General features: G+C 35.6%; 1 pseudogene; it reads right to left on the bottom strand.

Annotated features, from left to right (window-relative positions):
* Positions 1-4,742: 4,742 nt before the first annotated feature.
* On the bottom strand, positions 4,743-8,074 carry LOC149183633 (putative protein phosphatase 2C 3; annotated as a pseudogene).
* Positions 8,075-9,637: the final 1,563 nt, after the last annotated feature.

The raw sequence follows: 9,637 nt of genomic DNA, 5'->3' as shown, positions 1-9,637 counted from the left end.
ATGAAATTGAAGTTCAATTTAATATAATTATAACACATAACTCTTAAATAAGAAGTAAGGATTATTTGTTTTGCTTATATTTTCAAAAGTTTGAAGAATTTATAATGCTTTGTATGAGTAAGAATAAAAATAAACTAGCATTTGCACTAGATGTTGCAAAGAAAACGTCGTAAGGCATAAAGTGCGGAAATCTATTATCCATGTAGTGTATCCATTATTCAACAAGGTGGATCTCTCTAAATTTGTTGCAAACATTTATGTTGTTGCATTTCTAATCTATTTAGAATCTACTACTACCTCCTCTTCTTGGAATATTAAATTCCTTATCACCCCATGATGATAATCCCTCTAATTATTGGCATCACAATTTTTTCCACTTTAGTGGGTTTACCTTCAACCTAAAGAAGCATGAATTTGAGTCACTCAATTAAAAAGAAATTGCTAAATTGCTATTTATCAAGTTTTGAGTAAAAACAATTAATAACTCATATTTACAACCCTTTAAATATTTACACCCTTTTAAGTCTTGTATTTATAACTCATATTTATAACCCTTTAAAATGAAACTAACTATATATATTTTTATTAATAATAAAAAGAATCTTCTTTATAAAACTGACACTCACATGCTACTCCTATATATTTATGTTATAATTAATATTCAGTGTCCATCAATTGAATGACAAGATGAAAGCTCAACTTAATTGCACCTTTAAAACGTGACTTAAAAGTTTAATTGGTAATTATTTATTCAGTAATTTGTACATTGTTAATTGCAATTTCTCTTGAAAATCAATGTTCATATCAAAATTTTAAAAATTAACACTCACTTCTCCCATATTCTGGTGTTTCTTTATTTGATCGTGGTACTCAAGATTGCCTTTCTCCAAAGTATCCAATGTGAAGATGATATCTTATGTGTTTCCGCTTTCTCAGTAGGTTCATGTGATTATTATTATTTTTGGTGTTAATGTTTATGTTTCTTTAATGCCCATCCATTATTTATTATCTAAACATTGATGTTTGAAAATCCGTAAGTGGCTAGTGTGGAAATTGCAAGGTATGTTGAGAATTTGGTTATCTAGTAAGCTTAGAGTCATTCTTGATTCATTATCTTTACCATCTCAGGAAGAAGAAGAAGAAGAAGAAGAAGAAAATCCTATTGAATTGAAAAGAATCCTAAAAAGTATTAGGATCCATGTTCATTTTTTTTGCATCATGTAGCAAGATCACATGGTTAATTGATTATGCCACATGAAGAATTAGCCTTTGCCAATATTTAGGCTTATAACTAGGTAATTTTTTCTACTAATATTCTTATACCAATTTACCATGATAATTCTCTTTTAAATTAAAAGGCAAGCATCGTTTTTTAGTGTTTCAACTTCATTTATAAAGAGTTTAGTGCTTATAATTAGTAGATTATATGATATTTTGAAAATTTCACTAATATATTATTGTCGTAAGGCTCTACACTCCCAATGGAACTCATATAGTGAGTGGATAAAGAAATGATAAGTTTTTCGAATGGTGAAATAATTTTCATATGTGTGATATTGTGATCTAGATAAATAAAACCAAACTCTTCATTTATCATGTGTCTTAACTCTTTTATATCTCCAGTGTATTTTTCATACAAATAAGAAGCATTTGTTAATCATGCATCATGTAATATGATCTCCAATCAGTAGAAAAAACTTAATATCAATGAAAGAAAGGAAGAGGTTAATTCTTTTAATGTCCACAAATGACTCAATGTTACAAAAGAGATGCTTGCTAATGAACAGGATAAGGTAGCTTGGGAAAAGTGCAGTAGCAACTTTTATAAAGAATCCTATATAGATTTCCTGTTAACAACATATTAAGATATTTTAGAGAGTAGTTAAGTATGTTTAGAGATGTGCTAAAGAAGATAAGGTCACTAAATAAAAAAAGAAGATAAACATCAATTCTTATTCAATAATAATACAAAAAATAATTTGTGGGAACTTACTACTCTTGAGAGAAGCTTCTTAAAATTTCCTAATGGTGCTTCTCCTTAAATAAATAGGTTTAAGGCTACATCTAATTACATCAACATGGATAACACAAGCTCTCAAGGATATGGATGTAATTTAATTACTAGAGTTGATATTCATGAAGTGAGAGTGCACACTCCCCTGGATGCGGGTGATAGAATGGATGGGACACGCGTTTAAATGCGGCCACCTGCCAGCCATGCGCAGTCGAAAGGAACACACATGGGCGCAGGCCTGTTTTCAGCCGCGCGGGAGTGGTCTGTTTGACATATACTAGAGGAGCTTAAATGCTCCGTCCACCCTTGTACGCAAGCCAGGGTCCGACTCCTCGGCTCACATGAAGGTTGCAGTAATGGCGGACGGATTTCGAGGAGCAGGCAGGTATGATAAATGCAGTGGTGGGTTGGGCTTCACTATGCATGTTTATGGTCTGTTCATTGTTCAACATCAGGGTATTTTTATGCAACCTCTGGAGCTGTGAGCAGCTCCAAGTGGTTTTCTTTCCATCTGGGCCAACCCACCGCCTGTTCGTGGTCTCCCCGGGACTGGTTTGATTCTCAATTTCGCTCTGCGCTCTATACATTTGGGCCCTGCAATCATGGTTAGGCCTCGACAGCGAATGCTCAGCCGTCGAGGCACCTCCCGTGGAGGATCTTCGCGCCCTCCTGTAGATGAAACTTCTCCCCATTGCTGCCATTGCCATTGCCATCGTACCCTTGAAGCCAACCCCCTTCAGTCCAGTCAATTCCTGGATTCAAGCGCTCCTGATTCTGCTTCCTCGCCCGCCTTCGGCTCTGCCATTTTCAATTTCAACAGTTCTTTGAACTGTCCCTGGATCAGCGCCCATGTGTCGGTTCTCTTCATCGAAGAGTCCCCGGATGGTAGCGATACTCAAGACAGTCGGGGGAAGCAGCCAGCTGACGGCTCAGAGAAAGTCATGAAGACGCCCACTGCAGATCCAGGGAATGTCTCAAAAAGCCCTCTGGCTCAGGAGGCGATGATCAGCCAAAAAGAAGATGTCAACATGGAAACCGCTCCAACTGCAGCGGAGGTGGAGGAATACGGGTGGTGCCGGGTGGTTGAGGAGGAACCTGAAGAATAGCGGCGCCTTCGTTCCAGGTCTCTGCGGCACATCTGTTAGGACTTTCGGCCTCTCTCGTTGTTTTGATTATGTTTTGGTTTTATGTTACTGTCTTTATGCCAATGCTGATGGCAAACTGTCTATGTTTGGGTTCTGGAATCTTTTTTCTGTGGTTGGGAAGTGTTTGTTTCCCCTGCGCGGGATTAGTCTGTTGCTCTGCTGGCGCCCCTGCGAGGGTTGGTTTATTTTTGGTCTGGTTAAGTCCTTGGACATTGCAGTCACAGTTGTTCCAAGCTGCCATTACTTCCAGGCAGTTGGTTCTTTCTGTTTTGAAATGATGTAACTGTTATCTGTTTATGTATATAATAGAATAGTTTTAACGGGAAAAAAAAAGAAGTGAGAGTGCACACATTAATATCTCCCAAGATTGAGGGAAGTGGAGGTTAGATTAACACATACATGACCTTTGTTGTAAAAGGGATCAAAACAAACAAATAGATTTGCAGGAATGCATCATAAAAACCTATTAGATAATTAAAAGTAGGCATGTAGGCATATTTTCCCTAGTGTGGAAAATGAGTAAATTATATTTTAGTAGAAAATATTTTCCTATTATTTATAAGGTCTAATATTTTAACAAAAGGTTGGCCAATATTTCACAATTTTTTATAATTTAAAGCAAGATTGGCCGAAAATCTAAGAGATTTTATAATTGAGAGAAAGATACGTCTAAATAATATATACATATTTGGTTATCAATAAGACATATATATATATATATATATATATATATATATATATATATATGTATATATATATATGTATATATATATGTATATATATATATGTATATTATATATATGTATATATATATATGTATATATATATATGTATATATATATATATATATGTATATATATATATATATGATATATATATATATATATGTATATATATATATGTATATATATATATATGTATATATATATATATGTATATATATATATATATATATATATATATATATATATATATATATATATATATATATATATATATATATATACATATATATATATATATACATATATATATATATATACATATATATATATATACATACATATATATATATATATATATATATATATATATATATATATATACATATATATATATACATATATATATATATATATATATATATATATATATATATATATATAGCGAGAGAGAGAGAGAGAGAGAGAGAGAGAGAGAGAGAGAGATTTTGTAACTTAAGGTTTTATATTAATCAAAGACCATATTTACATGGGTTTATAAGGATTTCTAGAGTGACCATGGAGGATACAACCTCTCATCATTTTCTCCCTGAAAATATACATTCAAGGTTCCTTAGGTGGATAGCAGAGCTACTATACTTGACATTGGCAGTGTCCAGTAGCTTTTCTAGCCCAAAATCTGCTATGTATGGCTCCATGTCAAAGCCCAGAAGGATGTTGCTTGGCTTAATATTTCCATGAAAAAACTTCCTTTCATGTAAATAAGCCAGGCCTCTGGCTACTCCCTTTGCAATTTTAAATGATAAGTCTGTGTTTACAAAACATAATCTACTGCAAGGATGCTAAGCTGGAAATGTCTATCTACCTTTCAGCGAGCATTGCTAACCCCTCCTCAAAGATTTCCTGGAAAATGTCTATATTTAGCTGCTTTTCAAATGGCTTAGACGATGAATCAGTGGATTTCCTTCTAAAAAAATTCTTAAATTTTCCTTCCTTCTTAACTGGGGCTGGTGGTGCGGATTTCTCAAGTGGGATCAAATCCACTACAATGCATGTAGTGTCGTCCCTAAGTCCTCTTATCCTCAAAGCCTCCTGCATCTAAATCAGTTAGGATATGATAGAAAATAAACTTACAGATGCTAACATTGATCGCTATCCTTGTCAACAGTATTTGTACCTTAACAATTTTTTTTTCATCAAGTTCTGCTGGCAAGCCTCGATAGCAATTTGCAGCCTTCTCAGAGCTCAATGCATCCCAAACACCATTAGTTGCAATGATAAGCCTTCATCCAGCATCCGATAGCTATTGGAAAAAAAATTACTGGTCTAAATCAAACAGACACATTGTGACCAGGTATTTTTTTCCTCCAGTAAATGGATAAAATCCATCTCCTGCCACTGCAACAATAATGCACCATATCTCACCCTCTCATTAAAACTGAGAATGAGCTGCAAGTAAACTCTGAGAACGCGGATGCTTCATAAGCATGGAGTTAAGTTTGATCCCTGAGCTTTGCTACAATCCTCACCTGTAGAAATATTGAAATTTTTAAGAATACTCTGGCCATTTCATAAGCAGCTGAGTTGACAGCAGAGTTCGTCTGTTGCTGAGTCCCAATCATAGAGATGTCTATATGAGCTATGTCAATGTCTAAGTAGAGCTGTTGAATATGGAATGTGGGTGTAAGTCCTCATCTCTGTCCAACTTATGTCAAAGCAAGGATGCTACATAGGAAGAAAGAATTGGTTAATCGGTTGTGGATGATGGCATTTTTTCTAGAAAATGCAATACCTCCATCATTGATGGTCTCTTTTGAGGGGAAGAATAAGCACAATTCAATGCAATCCCAGACACTGAGATTTCTTCCCTTCCTTCAACGTTTGGTTGAAGAGTAGGATCTATGATGTGCAAAAGGCGATGCTTGTCATCAACAAATTTTTGACCCCATGTTGCAAAATCCTTATCTGAAGGCCAGCATGCACAAAAAATCTGTTAACAGGAAAAAGATTATTTAAAAAAAAACCAAATTGAAAATTCAAAAATGCCAAAATATAATCACGCATTACCCATGCATAGCCACAATTCAAATTTGTAACACAATTATCCAATTTTAATAAAAATTTGTAAACATAGATTGTCCACATTCAAGGAGTAGCAACTCACATACAGTTTATCATGCTTTGTTCTGAATCCAATGATAATTCTGTGTTTACAAAACCTAATCTACTGCATGGATGCTAAGCTGGAGATGGCTATCTATCTTTTAGCAAGCATTGTTGACCCCTCCCTTTACAATGTCTATATTTTGCTGCTTTTCAACTGACTTAAGATTTCCTTCTGAAAAAATTCTTAAATTTGCCTTCCTTCTTAACTGGAGCTGGTGGTGCAAATTTCTCAGGTGGGATCAAATCCACTACAATGCATGTAATGTCGTCCCTAATTCCTCTTATCCTCAAAGCCTCCTACAGCTAAATCGGTTAGGCTATGATAGAAAATAAACTTAAAGATGGTGACATTGATCGCTTATCCTTGTCAACAGTATTTGTACCTAAACACTTTGTTTTGGAGCAAGTTCTACTAGCAAGCCTCAGCAACAATTTGTAGCCTTCTCAGAGCTCAATGCCTCCCAAACACCATCAGTTGCAATGATAAGCCTTCCTCCAGCATTCGTTAGCTATTGAAACAAAAAATTACCAGTCTAATTCAGACAGTCACATTGTGACCAAGTATTTTTTTCCTCCAGTAAATGGATAAAATCGGTAAAGGATTAGAAGGGAAAAAGATGTTGGTGCACCTTCACTTATTTTACATGAGGTATACGTACAATGAACTCACCCACATCCATATCCCCAATAGACCTAGATAGACAGAGACCTCCCGACCAACATCTCAATGGTCCAATCTACAAGTATAAAGAAAATGTTCCAAATTACAGCCGTTGAAATTTGTTGAAAATTCTGGTAAGAGAACAATTCAGTTTAGAAAATGGTTTTGAAAGCAAGCATGACCATTAAACATGAGATAGATAAAATATAAGAGCTTTTATGTCAAGCCTAATGGAGGCCTTGTAGATAAAATTTAAGCACAGTAATTTTTAAATTATTAGTACTTTTACGAAAGAAACTGCAAGTGTAAGTCTAGGATAGGCCATTTTGTAGCAGAATGGTACACCATATGTAAATAACTTTGATGCTTATAAACTCATCAAAGCTAAAACAAACACATATCATGCACTTTAGCGAAGATAAAAACATCCGATTGTGACCAGCAATCATAAATTTGCACAAAAGAAGCACAATCAAATTTTACGAACCTTTATTGTAGTATGTAAATTTACTTCTTTATGTCTATATATCCCACAAAATATTGTGCAGATTCCCACCTCGGCTCCACCAACAGTATTCAATATACCAATCTCACCACCACTAGCCATTATGCGCTCTCTCCTACAATATCATATATCAATACAAATCAAGAGCTTGAAACAATAAACTGGCTAAACAAAGACTGGTTTCCACAATCAACCTACCAAAGGAATACAGACACTCATATAGCACAAAGGGTCATGTTTGTTCTGCATCATGGCAAGAATCTTACTCTTCAAGATTGGCCTGAAGCCTGTGATCAGCAGTTAAAAGAGAAACCAACCCTCTAGGTGATTCAAGAATGCAGCGAGAATCGCCTACAGATGCTACCGTGACTGTCCAGTCATCTATTATCACAAAAGTAACGGTGGTTCTTGATGTTTGTTCTAGTAAAACCAACAGATATCAAAATGAGAAGGATAGGAAGTGCCACTAGTAAAGATATACAAGACATGCAGCTAATAAAATATTAATGGCACATCCACAAGCATATATCAAGGAGGTCTCGGCATCAAATGTCATTGAATATATAGTGGTTACCATCAGTAGCTAAATAGGGGAAAGTGTGGAATCCATAAGGAACTCATAATATGCAGGCTTGTGATTACTAATAGTAGCTACACACGGGAGATTGTGGAATCCATAAGAAACTCATAATATGCAAGCGATTGAAGGGCTATCTTTGTTAAAAAAATAAAAAAACAACCATGCAGAAATGAATTGAACAAGATTTCCGCAGATATACATGAAATGGAAAAAAGAGAACAAGAGAACCCACCATAATAGGCATTTTCCAAGCTTCCATGTGGAATGTAGTCATAAACCATCAGTTTTTCCTCTATACCCCAATAGAAAGCTCGGAGGCGAACAATGTTGGGATGTTTAACCCTACCGATTGCTTTAGCTTCTACTTCAAAATCCTTGTACCTTTCCAAACCACCATCACCAAGTCACCTTTCTGCAAAAGTCAGCCTGTCTTCCAGAACTGCCTTATACAATATAGTATAACCACTGACACCCAATATATATGCAGAGGCTCTGAGTAGCTTATCCAATTCCATGTCAAGATCTCCATTTAATGTCAAAAAAGCTCCTTTTTGTTGATCTCCATTGTCCGAGACACTTCCATCTGAGATCTCATCAACTTTTTTAAGGCAGAGCCATCCAACTCTACCCGAACTAGAAGAACAGTCTCCATTATCGTCCAACTGAATATTCCTGGTATTAGGCCCATCCTCTGACTCCTTCTTTCTTCTTGTTCCCGTGTAACGGTACATGAAAACTTTGCAAAGGAGGCTTATCCCTGCAAAATATCCAACTACAATGGCAGCTATGGTGCCTTTACTTAGACCTTTTCCCTTGTTGATAACAGGCATGGCTGCAATTGCTGAAGGTGAGCAGATTTTTGAAGGATTCGGGAGTGTTGAAGGAATTGAACATAAATTTGTCAGTGGGTGACCACAAAGACCTAGATTACCAGCAAAAGAATCATTTTTCTGATGCAAAAGAGCTCCAAACTGTGGAATGGGTCCAGTCAAAGGCACAAGGTTACCCCAGCGTAAAAATTGCAGAAGAAAATTCGCAGGAATTTTCAACAACACCCAACATGAATCTGAAGAAAAATTTCGACAACGGCAATGGATTTCTCAACAGCTTTTCTTCCTCTGGGGCGGATTCACCCTCGACTCCTGCAGATTCAATCACGAAAACCATTTGGACGCAACAGTCATCATCAGGCGATTCATCTCTGACCTTATTTGATCTGGATCTCATTTCTACATTCAGGAAAGCCATGGATGAAATTTGCCCCAGAGATTCGATGGATGGAGCCCGTTTCAGCGGTATGTCAGGGCAGCATGGGAAGCAAGAGCGGAGAAGATGAAAAGGGTACCCCAGGCAAATCTTTCAGGCTCCGATCAGGCTCCGATCTAGCAGCATTTAGGCGATGGTTTGTAACTGTTTCAAAAATCGTGAACAGTTGCAACCACTCAACTACCTTCCCTTGATCGAATGATGAACAATCTTCTAATCGTCTAACACATAATCTAATGGCACACAGGGATGACACGTGGATTTTAGGGAAGTTCATTTCAGAGGGAAATGCCTTACGGCGTAATTATGGATAGAATAAAAATAAATTACGGATATTTCATTATTATAAATCTTTTAGTCAAAAGCATTAAGTATGAGTCTTAGTAGTTTTTTTCTTTATCAATTCTCTCTCTCTCTCACACACACACACACAAACACACACATATACACTAAATTAAAATCATATAAAATTTAAAGATATAAAAAATAATGGAATTAAGGTCTAATTATTTTTCATTATATAAATAGAAAGTTATCATATGAATAACAAAATCTATATCCTTAAATCCACTTTGCAA

This window comes from Pinus tabuliformis, chromosome 3_2 (assembly GCF_031772625.1).
Source record: "Pinus tabuliformis cultivar Carrire ecotype Pingquan chromosome 3_2, CPIR1, whole genome shotgun sequence".
Lineage (NCBI taxonomy): Eukaryota > Viridiplantae > Streptophyta > Pinopsida > Pinales > Pinaceae > Pinus > Pinus tabuliformis.
The sequence above is the reverse complement of the archived record's forward strand: the minus strand, read 5'-3'. Positions and strand labels throughout refer to the sequence as shown.